Here is a 17,186-nt window from a genome sequence, read left to right on the forward strand (position 1 = left end):
GGCGTTGCTGTGAATCTCGCGAACTTCGACTGCCAACTGGATTGCTTCCTTTATAGTGTCTCGGCTGTCGAGGTAGTCATCAACATACGTGTTTTGTATGATGGCTCTTGCTGCTTCCGGGTATTTCCCTTCGCGTTTAATTTTTTTTTAATTATTGGGCTGAGCACGGGGAACATGTAGCCCCGAATGTCGCCACATCCATAACGAAAATTTCCGGAGTACATTCGGGATTCGTACGCCATAAGAATCTCTGCGATTGTCATGTCTCTCTGTCTGATACGCAGCTGATGAAACATTTGTTTTATATCACCAGCGATAGCATACTGCATTTGACGAAACTGACAGAGAACTGACATGAGCGGGGTCAATAAATCAGGTCCGGAAAGAAGCATGGAATTCAAAGAAACTCCTCCAACGCGCGCAGCTGCGTCCCACACTATGCGAATCTTCTCAGGTTTACGTGGATTGCGTACGATTCCGAGTGGCAGGTACCATACACGTTGATTGTCAAACTTTTGTAGCTCTTCTGCAGATGCCTTGTGCGCGTACCCTTGCTTTTGGTAGTCTTCTATCTGCGCATCCACGTTTCTGCGAAGATCTGGTTCAGACTGTAATCGACGTTCCAAGCATTTGAGTCTCCGTACAGCCATCGCATAGCTATCAGGAAACTTTATTTCATCGCTCTTCCATAATAATCCGGTTTCAAACCGGCCGGATTCTAAACGCCTAGTTGTCTCTTTGAGTATTCGCTTTGCCCGTTGATCCTCTTCTGACTCTAGAGTTGATAAGACAGTCAATCCCAACTGATCCATTTCAAAGTATTGCTTAACCAAGTTATGCAGCTCTTGATCTATGGAGCAGTCACAAATGTGTACCATTGTTTGATTATTGACATGGATTCCGCGTCTTCCCCCGAATATCGTCCAACCTAGTTTTGTTTTGACGGCAACTGGTTCGTCATCTCGTCTTTCACGCTTGTTTAGTGGTAGCTTTAATCTGGCATTGTCGGCACCGATCAATATCGTGGGGACTGCCTTGGAATAACTTTTGATCGGCAGTCCACGTAGATGAGGAAACTGGTCCACTAGTTCAAAGTAATCCAGGGTTTGCCGTGGTAAGTCTAGGTTGTCCACAGTCTGCACCTGCGTCAAAAGATGTCGCTTATTTCCACCTTCTCCAGCTACGGTCAATTGTACTCGTTTGGACGTTGATTCTTTTCGTGTGACATTGTTTGTCCACTGTAAGCAGAGCGAACTTTCTTCCCCTTCTAAGCCGAGTGTTTCTGCGATGCTATTTTCGAGAAGTGTCACATTGGAACCATCGTCTAGAAAGGCGAAGGTCGTTATCGACTTTCCATTGTTTGACAGCGTTACTGGTAATATTTTGAAGAGTGTACTGTGCTGCTTACTCCGGTGGGTAGTGACGACCCTTGGTCCGCTGGCAACAGGAGCACTCGGTTTTGGTTTACCAGGATGCAATAATTTATGGTGCATCTCTTCACATTTGTCAATTCCGCATGGCAGACTCGTCCTGCAGGGCCATTTTCCATGGCATGTGAGACAGCGCTGACACATTTTTTGTTGTTCCACCAACTTCCATCGCTCAGCTACAGATAACGAACTAAAACGGTTGCAGGTTTTAATCTTGTGATCGCTACGCTGACACATCAAGCACGGCTGTGGTTGTTTCTGTGATTTCGTTGGTGCGATTCTATCTCTATTGCTTACTTCCACGGAATGTGAGTTGATGAAAGCATTCCTCTCCTTTTTCGGCCAGACCTTCCTGGATCATCTTGAATGCTGGTCTCCGAAAGCGTGGTGACTTGACAGGCGGCTGTCTTTATCGACGACACGTAGTCGCTGAAAGCTTTCAGTGTGACTTGAGAGATCCGTTGTGTATGTAGACCCCAATCCAATCTGATACTAGGTGGAAGCTTACCAACCAGTTCCGTCAACAGCATAGGATTAGAAAGGTGATCTTGTAGATTCGCGGCTTCTATGTAAGTCACCAAATTCCGTACTTCACGACCAAAGGTGACTAGCGTTTCAAGCCGGTTGACGTTAGGAGCAGGAGCATTTCTTATCTTGTTCATGAGGCAATGTACCAGCTGATCTGGTCGACCACACTCATCTCGCAATGTATTTATTATTTCGGGAACTGCTTCTGGAAATGTGAGGATACTGTGTACTTTTTCTCTTGCCTTCCCTACTAAACACTTCTGTAGCCTGGCGAGGTTCTCGTCTGGTTGTATACCACACATCGTAGTCGTGGACTCGAAAGCACTTAGAAACATGGGCCATTCTAGTGGGTCCCCAGAGAATTTTGGCAGTTCCCGCGAAACCACATGACGAGCGGCTAGTTGTTGGGCGTTTAATATTCCTGCGGCTATATTTGGCGTCGGATACTGTGGCAGGTAGTAAGGCGGTGGCCAGTACGTTGGTATTGGCTGCTGGTACAATGAAGAATATGGTAGATGCGCTTGGTGTGGTAGCGCTGGCATTTCGTTGCCTGTCGTGGAAAAAACGTTTGATGTGGAATGTAGTGATTTTGCGCCGGCATTCCTACGGTTGCCGTATTTTCACGGAACTCTTGATTTACTGGATGATGCGTAGAAAGAAGAGGTTCATTGTTGCTGGTCGTTACCGTCGAAGTTATAGCGGTCTCACTACTTCTGTGCAGAACCGGCTGACGCGCCGTAGATACGGTTTGTCCGATGACACTGACTTGCTTCTTTGTACCTACTGCTTCGCTTGGGAAAGGCGTTGATGCTTGTATGGTCAAAGGAACAGTGAGAGGTGGATTGCATGGCACAGTTGACGCCATTGTGGTCGAAAGTCCTGCCGGAGGAAGTTGTGACATAATTAATCTTGACGAAGACATCGTAGAGGGTGCCGTAGGGCGCGTCTGGTTGGTGGACCAAGGCTCCATTGAAAATCCGACGAGATTCCTTGAGGCTGCGGTGTAAATCGGCACTGACGATGCTAGTTTCATGTTGGAGTAATTGCTCTGGATAAGCACTGGCTCCATGATACGCGTACATTTAGTTGGGGAAAGAGTTTGATCTTTTGCATTTACTGGCCCTGGTCCGCTCAGCAGAAAATGATTTCCTTCGGTTTTTGCTGGCTTTCCTGAGAGAAACGCTGGCTCAGTAAGCCCCGATGATTTCGTTGGAGGAAGCAGCTGTCTTGGTAAACCGAAAGGCGTATTAGACAGATATAGGTCTACTTGCTCGTTGGAAGCTGTGGCTCCAGGATGTTCCTGCTGAGTAGTCGTGTTCTGCTGCGGATCCTGCGTGGCCAGTTGTGGACGTTCGTACGACGTTGCCTTATCTCCGGTCCCTACCTGACCCGAAACTATTGGGGTAGAGGTTTGGCCGGTTTCTGGCTGCAGATTCTCAATGATCTTATTTCCGTCGTAAAATCCTGCTCTGCCACCCAGTCTCCAACTCGACTATGACGACTATGTCGGCTTTTATGGCTTCGCAGACTTCCAGCTACCGATTTCCTAGCTTCAATCTCTGCTTCCAATTGATGCTTCGCTGCCAGAAATTCACGTTCTTTGTCAGCTTGTTCCCTTCGGATTTTGTCTTCGAGTGCTTTGGCTTCCGCAAGCTGTCTCAGACGTAGTTGGGCACTTGAAGTCGTCGACAGTTCGGATCCGAGAGTAGCGCTATACGTAGAACAGTTCGGGCATTGCCAAGAACGTTCGCATATTGAAGCCTGCACGCCTGCGCATCCAAAATGCCACCAATCGTTGCACTTATCACATGCCACCATGTCCTCGGCAGCATCCGGACGATTGCAACTCTTGCAACTAATTGTTCCATCCCGAATAGTGAGGTTAGGGTTCGTAACGCTCATCGTGACTCGTTAATTTCGAGTTTTGTTAACTATTTCGCAGTCCGATTGTGTCGAGACTCGACTAAAAATGTATTTCATTTTATTATTGCAACATACTTATTGAATTTGTTACTTACAATTAAGTTTTCTCAATAACTTGAGCGTTTTTTGCCCTTCACCTTTGCCAATAATGAGGTTTTTGTTGTGGTAACTGTTTAGGTAAATACATTTAGTTCACAATTATCTATGGATAATATCTAATTAATTCATACTCACGCCAATAAACTGATTTCTCACAGAATAGTATAAGAAACAATTCAACTTTGACCTTATAAATTATACGACCTATATAAAATTAAAGTTGAAGTTCACTGTTCCGGCATTGCACTAGCGTATACAGATGTTACCTGTTTGCCCTGCTAATTACAACAAATTAAGAAAGCGGTGCTGTAAACCACTAATTTTAAGGTAGCAAATAAGCAAAGGTATAGTTATGTATAATATTGATTTAGGTGATTTTAAACAAAATATAGCTGACTATCTTCTCTCACAATAGCGTAATTTCTCCTCTTCTTTTGTTTTTAGGTACGTGTTCCGTAGCTGTCAAACCTATGATGAGTTGGTAGATGTAGTAGTATGACTGAGACCACAGATCTAAAGGGCCTAATTGCTTTGTGCGTCAACAATTACATTGTGATAATTTCCGAAATGTATTATATTTGTCGCACATAAAATGTAAAACAACAAATTTACCCCTAGAATGTGATAGAAAAATAAAATAAAAAACTGAATTGGGGAGATGTACTTCGGTGCTAATGATATTTAGAATATCAGAGGAAAAAATGGGTTGGAACTCATTTTTACGATAACCCAGTGCGTAGTTTCAGGTAAGTACACATTTCTTCTGAATTCGAAACCTCCGTTTGAAACAAGTAATGTTTATTCATCAGCAGGTGGTTCTAAGCTGCAGTGCGGAAAAAGCCTGAAATGTGTCTGCAAGTAGAATCACCTCTATCTCCATTCACCAAGATACTGGATGTCGAGCCGGAGGTTAATCGGAATATTATAACTATAGGGGCTTTGTGCGAACAAACGAATAATGCCGAAATGCAGCAGAAACTTCGGGAGCATCATCTATTCATCATTCCGGCAATTATAAAACAACAACCCAATCGTGTCTGCGTATACTGCACGCTGGTATTTCGTTAGCAGAACTCTAGCTCTTATTCCTACAGAAATTTGTAACCATTATTATTGCGAATAAAATAATTATTATATTATGAAACACAAACCACAATTCCATAGTTCGTAAATAAAACAAAGCTGTTAAATTACCCTTTAAAATATATGTGCAGTACTAATAAATCATTGTCCATTGAGCCTTATGTATTTTATGTGCACTTGTTATGAAAATGCAATAACTTCGCACTTAAAATTTATGATGAGTGAATCGGTGAATGTCTATTAGTTTGGCACATAGTTTATGAATGCGAAACTCACTGGTCATATTATAAGTGCTTGGCACTTAATTCAAATATGCGCTTTATTCTGCGTGTAGTCACTAGCGGTACCACGTTCACTGACGTGTACTGTGTCGCGGGCCAGTCCGATGAGTCATGCTTCGAGAACAATCTTTCAACGATCCTGGCTAACATCTCCGAGGATTTCTCAGGAGGTGTCCTAGCCATCACTATCCTGTATGCATCCTCCCATGAAGTATTATTAAGCATGCTAACTGCTCTTCAAAGCAGGCTCTCTAACTACATTCGATTTCGTAGTTCAGAGCTCTGCTCGCTGTTTGAAACACACCCGGCGTCTTTCTAACCTTTCCGTTTCGGTTCTAGCACGTCGCAACCTCTACAAACCGAAGTCACTATGCTCAAAACGTCATCAGACTACAGTAAGATTATGGTTCAGTATTGTAGATCGCATTTTCTCCCATTTCCGGATGTCGTAACTGCATCGCGAGTAGTGCGCATCTATGCCATAGCCGTGCGCCGTCATGCGCACCACTCGCGATGTAGTTGCGACATTTAGAAATGGAAGAAAATGCGATTGTCGTGAGAGCTCAGTTCGGTTTTCAACTGGATCTACAATACAATCGGGATTCGCTGGTTTAGGATTTTAATTTTAATTTAATAATTTAATTCAATGTAATCCAGCTTTCCACGCTCGGTAATGGCGGCTTGCTGCTGTGTAAAAATCAATCGGTCACTGTACTGTTTGACACTAGCTGGAGGAAAGCTCACTGGCGTTCCTGATGGGTGAGGGGAAGGGAAAAAAGGCCTTTTCGCCAGTGAGCCATTTTAATGGGTAGAGGCACTTTTTAAAGAAAATGGGTGAATTTTTCACGGTGGGAATAATATCAACAATAACAGAGTACCCATTAATGGGTAAAGTTATCTAACCGTGTAAGGATGCCATCCGGCTGGATATGAAACGCCTGATTTGAGCGTGCTTACAGTGGCACACTAAAGCCCCATACACAATGTCAGCGGAACGGCAACGGAAACGGCAAATTTGACAGTTAGCCCATATATTTTCTGTCAAATTTGCCGTTTCCGTCGCCGTTCCGCTGACATTGTGTTTGGGCCTTAATGGGTCAAACACAATTGATACGTTTGCGTGCGTTTTGACAGTTTTTCCATGGGAAAACTGTCAAAACGCACGCAAACGTATCAATTGTGTTTGGCCCATAAGAGTCAACTTTTGGAAATCAATATGGAGAAAGCCATCTAATTTTTAATATCTCGAAAATCAAGCTCTATCTGGTAAAAGGGCGAATGTCGCAAGAGAGAATTCTCTTCGTCGACTTACCCTCTTTTAAATAAAAGTGACAAGCACAGAATTTCTTTGCAGTTTATCACCTCAGAATGCAAGTTCGTATTGTTTTCTATCGCACAGAAATCCACTGCTTGTCACTTTTATTCAAAAGAGGGGAAGTCGGCGAAGAGAATCCTCTCTTGCGACATTCGCCCTTATTCCAGATAGAGCTTGAAATAAGCACCATGGTGTGAAATAAGCACCATGCATAATCGAAACAATATTTGATAGGCTTATACTAATGACATACTGGTGGTACAAGTACCATGGTACAAAAATCTTGAAATGAGTGCCATATCTATTATTGTCTCCATCAAAGATAGTCTTGGAATTATTTTCTTGACTCCTTGTACCATGGTACAAATACCACAGGTGTGTCCTTAGTATTAGTAGCGGACACCTTCCTACATGACTGGTGTCAAATAGTTTTTCGTGAAAAGTTGAGGAAACCCGCGTTAGATGTTTTTCGTCATACAAACTCCAGGTGGTTAACTCATGCTGGCTATTTTTACATAAATATGCGATTGGCGCTTTGATGTTGCATGATGAAGAAGAAGCAGAAAGATGATAATCGAAAAAATCTCCACGGGAAAGCTTACGAAGAAATTTTTAAAACTCTTCTCAAAAATTCTAAAAACAATTTAATTAAAAACAGTAAGCAGTACGGGGTTGGACTTTTCTTCTACTGTATAATAAACACAATATTTCTATTCGAAATTTTATTTTGTGATATTACACTTAATTCACAGTAAAAGAAAAGTCCAACCCCGTACTGCTTACCGTTTTTAATTAAATTGCTTTTAGAATTTTTGAGAATAGTTTTAAAAACTATAGCGCATGTTGATAAGAAAATTATTTTGAGCTTTTTAGTGGAATGTTTTCACCTGTCATAAGACGAGTTTATACAATCCCCTTGAATTCCACCACTTAATTGTATCTTGACAGATACGTATTTCGACCTCAACAGTAAGGCCGTCTTCAGTGTCTCGTACGTAAAGTCGAGTCAAGTACGAGACACTGAAGACGGCCTTACTGTTGAGGTCGAAATACGTATCTGTCAAGATACAATTAAGTGGTGGAATTCAAGGGGATTGTATAAACTCGTCTTATGACAGGTATAGCGCATGGATACAGCAGCGGCGGGCGGGAAACCAACCTCTGTATGTTATTCATTCGTGGATTCTCAGTCAGATGCCATTTATCCATAAGAATCAAGTAATACTAATGACACACTGGTGGTATAAGCAGGAACTAATAACCGGGACATCGGAGTCCCGAAGAACCGATTTAAAATTCATGCAACCCTGGGTGATGCGGATAGAGCCGCTTTTCTGCTCTCAAGCAAGTAGAGGGATATTTTGAAATCAATCCCATAAGCAAAATTATTTTGCAGTTACTTGCCTGTCAAACATTTCCCGCTCTTCGAATTTCTCTTTCTATGCTGCATGAGGTCGCACAAATGCGCAAGACTCTACATGACTTTACGATGGTTCGCATACATTTCTGGCCCAATCAGCTGTTGAATCTCGTGAAATATCGTAACGAGTGCTTTTTAATTGCATTCCTACTAATTTTCCACTCGAAATATAATGTGAAAATATTTGTTACAAAGAATACAAAACTATAACTAAGTTTATTTTTATTTTTTTCCCAAATAATAACAATACTTCTCAATATAGTATCTGAATCGAACATAACCACAATCTTCAATGTTTGGCTCCGGCACAATAGAAAAGTTTGGCTTCAGTTTGACAACCAAATCGATTCTATTCGCATCACCCAGATGCAACCCAGATGAGCTGACGAGACCAGCACCGCCAGAGGCGCTAGTGTATTTTACTCACATTATGGTAAATTTTTTTTAAAGTGTTTGCTGTGAGTTTTGGCAGATTCCTCGCACGTCACGTTTTATTTACGTTTTCTGCCCAAAGCTGTCCAAAGTAAAAATTGCAATCCATACGGCCATCTCAAGCAAGTATATCAACCTTTTTTAATCTGCCTGATTTGCGCCAGGCTGTTCATTGTTAATTTAATTAACAAGGGCTACGCTTACTGACTCCTAATTGGGACCCAATATCAACGTGTGTTAATTTGTCTGACGATCTGCGATAGGATGGCAATATAAATTAGATCGCTAAAATTCCTATAAAGATTTTTGTCATTATTTATTACTTCCACGCTAATAAAAATCACTAACAGCATTTCCGTTTTGTTCTCCTTGCAGATACAAAAGTAGCCGGGGTCCGGTGGTAAGGTCAAGCGATCGCCGCCGTCCACAGAGTATATCGTCATCCACCTCAACGTTACTGCCCCGCGTGGTCCTGAACCGCATCGATCCCCGTGAGTTTGAGCGCATTCGAGTTTCGTACAAGGTTACCATCCGAAGCACCCGCAGCAGTCGTACTAATAACGGGGCTCACCCTGGCATGAACATGGGCCAAAAGATCAGTGGAGGTGTCAAAACGGTCAGCAGCCGCGACCAACCATCGCCCTTTATCCCGAAGATCCCGCGCGAACTGGCGGCGCACTTCCAGCGTCCGGCCCGACTTGATCTCCTGCTCGATATGCCACCGGCCGCTCGCGAAACGCCGATCAAATACTCCTGGAACTCGGAAAACCGTTCGCTCAATGTGTTTGTGAAGGAGGACGACAAGATGACATTCCACCGGCACCCGGTGGCACAGAGCACAGACTGCATACGGGGCAAGGTGGGCTTCACCAAGGGACTGCACGTGTGGGAAGTGTTCTGATCAACGCGGCAGCGAGGTACACATGCTGTGATCGGTATTGCCACATCCGAGGCACCACTCCACTCCGTAGTGGTGGTTATCAAAGTCTGGTCGGTTCGAACGGACAAATTCCTAGTAGCGTTAGACATGGACGAGGGAACGCTCAGTTTCATCGTCGACGGTCAGTATCTGGGGGTGGCATTCCGGGGGCTCAAGGGACGAAAGCTCTACCCGATCGTGTCCGCCGCCTGGGGGCACTGCGAAATCACCATGACGTACATCGGTGGCCTCGATCGTAAGTATCCATTCCCTTTTTATTCAATTGCCGTTGGAAATTTGAAACGACTACTCAAAAGTTTGACATTCGATTCGAGCGGTGCCATTCGCAGGCTGACGTCAAACCAAAACAACCAACGCGATCCGAAAAGCTATCATTCCACTCAAAAATCAAATCTTTTTATAAAAGGCTCGGAGACCCATAATGTTATAAACCAATCGTCGAGCTGAACAAATGTCTATCTGAACGTGTGTGCATGCGAAAACCGAAATACATTTGCTATCTTTCCATACAGTAATTCTTATCCTGTTTTCTCGCAACAAGTTGCAGTCAAAAACCCTAAACTATTGACTATCAAACTACATCCATAACACATCTGACATACACTTTATTCTTGTTGCAGCTTTATCGTCTTCCTGCAATCCACCATAGATGAATTCAGCTCTAATCTGATAAATCAGTCGTGCAACCAATCCATTTACGAAGTGGAGGCAATCCGACATTTTGAATGCAATCATCGTTGCAGTGGTTCAACACATCAGAAATTTAAAAGCCCTTATAAGCTATGAGATTGGAGACGCGTTCCTTTTGTACAGGCCATTTTGCTATTATTTTCTTTTGCCTTCAAGTTGTGAAGGCATGTACCGGCGGATGAGATCAGTACAGCTGGATAGGACGATGACCCGATACGGTCTATCAAAAGGATTGGTACAAACAAATGCTGGAACAAATCCAGTCTAGGGCTCTATTGCAGCATCGGAACAAGCCACAAGTATGCGGATGCGGCCAAGGCAAGTCTCGTCATCAGTGAACTGACCTTACAAGAGACCCGCAGTAAGCTGAGCAGAAGGGCACGACTAGCCAAGTAGTAGACATCTGCAAACAAGGTGCAAAACGGGTTCGACATGATAGACCGCCTTGAGATTGTTCGCCAAGATGACAACATTAAGCCACCGGTGCCCTCCGAGTCCGACCATCGCTGCCCTAGTTTGAACGGTTCGAAGTGGTGGTGCCAGTGTCATTGCTCTTCTTAATTTCGAAGGCTCACCTCCGCCTCACCAACCAAAGCCTACATCGCTCTTCAACCAAGGCCCATAACAGTTCGATGCTGTCTTAGCAGTTTAATGAGCCCAATCTATGAACCTATCGCCATACCCGTTATTACCAGTCCAATTAAACTGGACGAATCCGGCACACCGTCCCTACAAGTAGCCTGGTCGAACAGTTCAAGTGGATCGACACTGACTGGAGTTCTTACGTGAAAGCATTGCATATGGAACTTTTAAGTATCCGAAGAAAAATTATGTTTTTGAGAATGCCAGAATTCTTGCCCGAATCCCATAAAAAAACCTAGATGGAATTCCTACAGGATTCTTTTTGTATTTCTACTATATAGGGGAGGACGGGGGAAAGAAGAGCAGGCTAATTCCGAAACCTGGGAAAGTGGCCACTTGTTGATCAATTCCAAAACCTGTCTTGCGACGTATCAAACTTCATGATTTTGCAAAATTAGTCCATAGGAATGTGTTCTGAGGGAATTTGGTTCATATGGTCACATTCCGGAACGCCATGAAATGTTGATTCCCGGGGGAAGTGACCACTTTATGATCAATACTAAAACCTGGCTTGCGACCTATCAAACTTTATGATTTTGTATTTGGGTATTTGGTCATTCTGTTCACATTACGGGGCGCTCTGGAATGCTGGTTTCCTGAAGGAAGTAGTCACTTTTTGTTCAATTCCAGAACCTGTCTTGCGACGTATCACACTTCTTATTATTTATTATTATTATTTATTTATTCAGACTAAGGCCTAAGTGGCCTGTGCGGTATATAAGAGTCTTCTCCATTCGGCTCGGTCCATGGCTACACGTCGCCAACCACGCAGTTTACGGAGGGTCCGCAAGTCATCTTCCACCTGATCGATCCACCTTGCTCGCTGCGCACCTCTCCTTCTTGTACCCGTCGGATCGTTGTCGAGAACTATTTTCACCGGGTTATTGTCCGACATTCTGGCTACGTGCCCGGCCCACCGCAGTCGTCCGATTTTCGCGGTGTGAACGATGGATGGTTCTCCCAACAGCTGATGCAACTCGTGGTTCATTCGCCTCTTCCACGTACCGTCCGCCATCTGCACCCCACCATAGATGGTACGCAGCACTTTCCTTTCGAAAACTCCGAGTGCGCGTTCGTCCTCCACGAGCATCGTCCAGGTCTCGTGTTCGTAGAGGACTACCGGTCTATCGGTCTATCACATTTCTAGACTTTGTAAATCAAGTCCATATAGGAATGTGTTCCGAGGGAATTTGGTTCATATGGTCACATTCCGGAACACCCTGGAATGCTACTTCCCTGGGGGGAGTGGCCACTTTTTGATCATTACTGAAACCTGGCTTGCGACGTATCAAACTTCATGATTTTGTAAATCAAGTCCATGGGAATTTGTTCTGAGACTATTGGGTCATTCTGGTCACATTCCGGAATGCTGGTTCCCTGGGGGAAGTGACCACTTTTTGATCAATATTGAAATCTGGCTTGCGACGTATCAAACTTTATGATTTTGCAAAACAAGTCAATAGGAATTTGTTCTGAGGGTATTTGATCCATCTGGTCATATTCCGGGGCGCCCTGGAAAGTTGTTTCCCTGGGGAAGTGGCCGCTTTTTTATCAATTCCGAAACCTGTCTTGCGACATATCAAACTTCATGATTTTGCATAACAAGTCCATAGGAATGTATTCTGAGAGTATTTGTTTCATATGGTCACATTCCATATTCTTGTTTACGTACGAATCGCATTCGTTCGAAACTGGGTGGTGCGGATAGAATCAATTTGCTTGTCAAACTTAAGCCAAAACTGTCTCTTATGCCGGAGCCAAACATTGAAGATTGTGGTTATGTTCGTTTCAAATCTTATATTGAGAAGTTTTGTTGTTATTTGGAAATGAAATAAAAATAAACTATGTTTAAGTTGTGTATGTTTGGTAACAACTATTTTATCATTATATTTCGAGCGGCGAAATAGTAGGGAAGCAATTGAAACGCACTTGTTACGAAAATGTACGAAATCTAACAGCTTGTTGAAGGGGGAGTACTAGCAAACCATAGTAAAGTCATGTAGTGTCTCGCGCATTTGTGCTTCCTCGTGCAGCATGAAAAGAGAAATTAGAAGAGCCAACTGCAAAATAATTTTGCTTATGGGAGTGATCAAAATATCCCTCTACTCGCTTCTTTCAAATGTTATTTCAATCCTCGTATTATTATTTATTTTTATTCAGACTAAGGCCGAAGTGGCCTGTGCGGTATATAAGAGTCTTCTCCATTCAGCTCGGTCCATGGCCATGGCCATGTGCTCCAGTAATCCACTATGGAGGAGTTGAGCTCCAATCTTAACAAGCAGAATCGTTTCGGCAAGTTGGACTGCCTTGAGAAGCCAACCAACAACCTCCATCGCACTCCAACCAAGGCCTGTAACAGCTGTCTCTGCAGAAGCAGTTTACATCAAAACGTCTTCCGTTACTGCAAATCCCTCCTAGGTCCTAGCTCATCATAGTTTACAAGCACCGCAGCCCGGCCAAAGTGTTCAAGTGTATCGTTACTGTTTGTGCCATGTTTACAACCACAAGGAACAAATCACCTTCAAGAAGAACTTGTATGAAAGCCATGTGACACAAATTAAAACCCTATTCCCGAACATAAATCTACAAAATATTCAATAAGGCATTTTATGAGACGTTTCGCGGTGGCCCGATTATTTACTTCTAATGTTTTATTTTGGTATATATATATAATATGGTATATATTTATATATATTCTGAGAAACAAACAAAACTTATCAGGGTATCCAGGATCCATAATATTTATATGAAAGTTCAAAACAACTCGAAACATTTCGGGCTCAAAAATTCTCTTTGAAGTCCTTCAAGAAACTCCCATGGGATCTACTAAATTCCTCCGAAAAGTTATCTACAAATTCCTCTGAAATACGTTCGAAAATCCTTCGGAGTTTCTCAAACATTTTTTTAGGAAATTCACGAGGAAATTCCTTGAAGATTTTTTTTCTCCAAGTTTTACTTCTAGACATTTATTCGGCTATTCTTCCAGAAAAATCTTCGGAATTTCCTTCAGGAATGCATTCGAGAGTTCCTTCAAGAATACATACGGAATTTCCTCCAAAATTCAACCAGAAGTTTCTTCAAAAATTTATGACAGAAATCCTCCGATTTCGCTCTATAATTTCACTTGTAAATCTATAAGAAATTCCTTCGGAAATTCTTCTAGTAACTTCTCCGGGCATTCCTCCAGGAACTCTTCCTTTAATTCTTCCGGGATAACTTCCAGAAATTTCTCCGGGAATACCTAAATTCAATAGAGAAATCCTCAAGGAATTTTTCCGGAAACAAGGATGTTATCGTTTGGTAATTTGCGTTTGATCATTAATGCTACGTTTTGACAGGGTAAGTGAATTGAACAACTCAGTTGAATTCAATTGACTTGCCAAAAGTTGAACATGTTCAACTTTCTTTTCGTTCAAGTGAATTGAATTAAGGTGTTTACACTTTCAGTTCGCGTTCGATTCAAGCGACTTGCTCAATTCACTTGCCTTGTCTAAACGTAGCATAAGTAGTTTATCAAAAACTCATTCCAAAAGCTGAGTTTCAAAATGTGTTGGATGGTGGGCTTCTAGTGCGAAGGTTTTTCTACAACTCTGTCTAATGGTTTGTTGTTAGAATTCAACTAATAACAGAGTTTTAACGCTAGTTGCAGTAACTTAGAATAAATGATTGGAATTTTGTTAAAATTTACACCCTTATTCTTGTTTACGAACGAACGATACTTTCGAACGAATGCGATCCGTTCGAACCGTTTCTCCATTTGGTTTTGCTGGCGTAAACGAGAATGCGCTTCATTTGCGAACGAAAGCGCATTCGTATACGAATACGTATACGTAAACAAGAATATGGGTGTCTAGGTTACTGAAATTTTAGCCATAACTCTGTTATTAGTGGAATTCACACAATGAACCATCAGGCAGAGTTGTAGAAAAACCTTCGCACTAGGAGTCCACCATACAACACATTTTGAAATTTAGCTTTTGGAATGAGTTATTTACAAACTACTAAATGATCAAACGCAAATTACTTAATAATCGATAACATCATTGCCCGGAAATTCTTCCAGGTATTTTCTCCAGGAATTTCTCCGGGGATTTTCCGCGCAATTGTCCTAGAATTCTTTCCGGACTTCACTCAAAATTTCTACCGATTGCGCCATATTGAATCTGCTAAAATTTTCTTACCACACTTTTGGGTGAAAGTTACGTAAAATTCACGTAGATAGTACCTGCATTTTTAGTGAAATTCACCACCATACTGGTAAATTGTATGTGCGATACGTAGATCATATTGTATTTATATTCTCCAGTATCTACGTGATTTTTCAGGTAAAATTGACGTGTCTCGTTGGTTCAGTGAACAGATCCAGTCAATTTATTTGTTTCGCGGATGACATGGACTCTGTCGGCCGAACATTTGCAAAGGTGGCAGAGCCGTACACCCGCCTGAAACGTGAAGCAATAAAAGTTGGACTGGTGGTGAATGCGTCAAAGACAAAGTACATGTTCATGGGCGGAACCGAGCGCGACAGTGCCCGCCTGGGAAGCAGTGTTACGATACGGGCTTCAGAAGAAACTGCGGTCAAAAAAGATTCACCACCGCATCAAATGTGACATGCACAAGACGCTGATAAGACCGGTAGTCCTCTACGGACATGAAACATGGACAATGCTCGAAGAGGACTTGCAAGCACTCAGATTATTCGAGAGACGGGTGCTTAGGACCATCTTTGGCGGTGTGAAAGAACACGGTGTGTGGCGGCGAAGAATGAACCACGAGTTCGCTCAGCTCTATAGCGAACCCAGTATCCAGAAAACACCGTCAAATGGAGGGAACATGATCATTGAGGCGAAGATGATGTGTCAGTCAAAAATGCCTATTTTTTATGAAACGGTAGTCAACAATATTATCCCTTCAAGTAATGTTACCGCTATAGGTAGAAAATCCGAGTTTTTCGATTATAATCATAAAAATGCAGAGATAGTCATAAATGACGCTATTTTTGTTTCAAATATTGACTTCGTAGACTTCTTTAGTGTATTTTGACTACTAGGTCATAATGATTTTAGTAAAGCTGCCTTGATCAACTTCACCCCAATCCAGATTACTGAAAAAACTGTGTGATAATTTAATTTATTTTAATAAATGCGAACGCATTTCAGAAAACTAAAGTTGTTGATTATTGCAACGTACAGCAGTACATGTTTTGAAAATATTTGCTTCGATTTAAAATTTAAACACACATTGTTATTGCATGTTATGTCTTAAAAATGATCATCTTCCCCCAGATGACGGTAGCTAACGCCGTAAAGGTACGATGGGCAGGGCATGTTGCAAGAATGCCGGACAGCAACCCTGCAAAGATGGTGTTCGCTTCCGATACGGCAGGTGGGCAGACCAGGTGCAAAACGACTTGGCGAGCGTGGGGCGCATTCGGGGATGGAGAAATGCGGCCTCGACCGTGTATTGTGGCGTCAAACTGTTTATTCAGTGTTATCTGTTTAGATTTAAACTAAATAAATGAATAAAAATCATACCGGCGTATACTATCAGTGAGCGAACTCTCTTTAGTACCTTGTACCTTTGACTCTTTCATAAGACATAATCATTGTCCAACGTCCAGCAATATGAAAACTTTCTGAAATGTAGTGTATCTATTGAATCGTGTTCTCCGACCCTATTTATTTACATGAAATAGCAAAGCGTACGTATTATTTACATATGTCCATGCACATTGAACCACATCTCCCGAAGTATTGCATAATTGATGACCGAGAAGACTCAGGCTAGTGGAAAAGGTTTTGGTTTTAATGCGTCGGGTTTGCGCTACTATGGACTAGACACAAAAGATATTTTAGTTACTAGATAAAGATTGTCGCTGTCGTCGCTATCCGGAACATCTTTTGCTGGCGAGGATAGGGGAGCTAAATGTCAAAGAAGGAAAATCCATACGATTTGACAGCTTGGTACCCAACATGTTCCGGACAGCAGAACAAAGGGAACCGAAGCGACAATCTTTATCTAGTAACTAAAATATCTTTTCTAGACCCCCATCCCCACACTATCTAAGTTTACTCCTACAGGTTTCTGGTTTCAGATTTCCGTTTTACCCTTACTCAGAAAAAAACAACCACCATAATTTGTGATATTTCAACGGAACCTTATAGGGAATTCTGAAAACTTCCCCCCAATAAAGAAATTAATACTTTCTAACAGTAATTCATTCAATAGAATAGAACTTAAATTTATAAAGCGCTAAAATAAATAATTACTATTTTTCTTATGACAAATACCTAAACCGAAACAGATTCAACTCTGAACGATCCTAGAGACGAGACAGCCTAGGGCTTAAATAAAGACAAAAAAATCTGAACGGACCGCTCCTGCAGCCGTATCCGTACTAATT

General features: G+C 42.3%; 1 pseudogene; it reads left to right on the forward strand.

Moving 5' to 3' along the window:
• Positions 1 to 8,489: 8,489 nt before the first annotated feature.
• On the forward strand, positions 8,490 to 11,330 carry LOC134223231 (protein gustavus-like; annotated as a pseudogene).
• The last annotated feature ends 5,856 nt before the right edge of the window (positions 11,331 to 17,186 follow it).

This window comes from Armigeres subalbatus, chromosome 3, assembly GCF_024139115.2.
Source record: "Armigeres subalbatus isolate Guangzhou_Male chromosome 3, GZ_Asu_2, whole genome shotgun sequence".
In the NCBI taxonomy this organism is placed as follows: Eukaryota; Metazoa; Arthropoda; class Insecta; order Diptera; family Culicidae; genus Armigeres; species Armigeres subalbatus.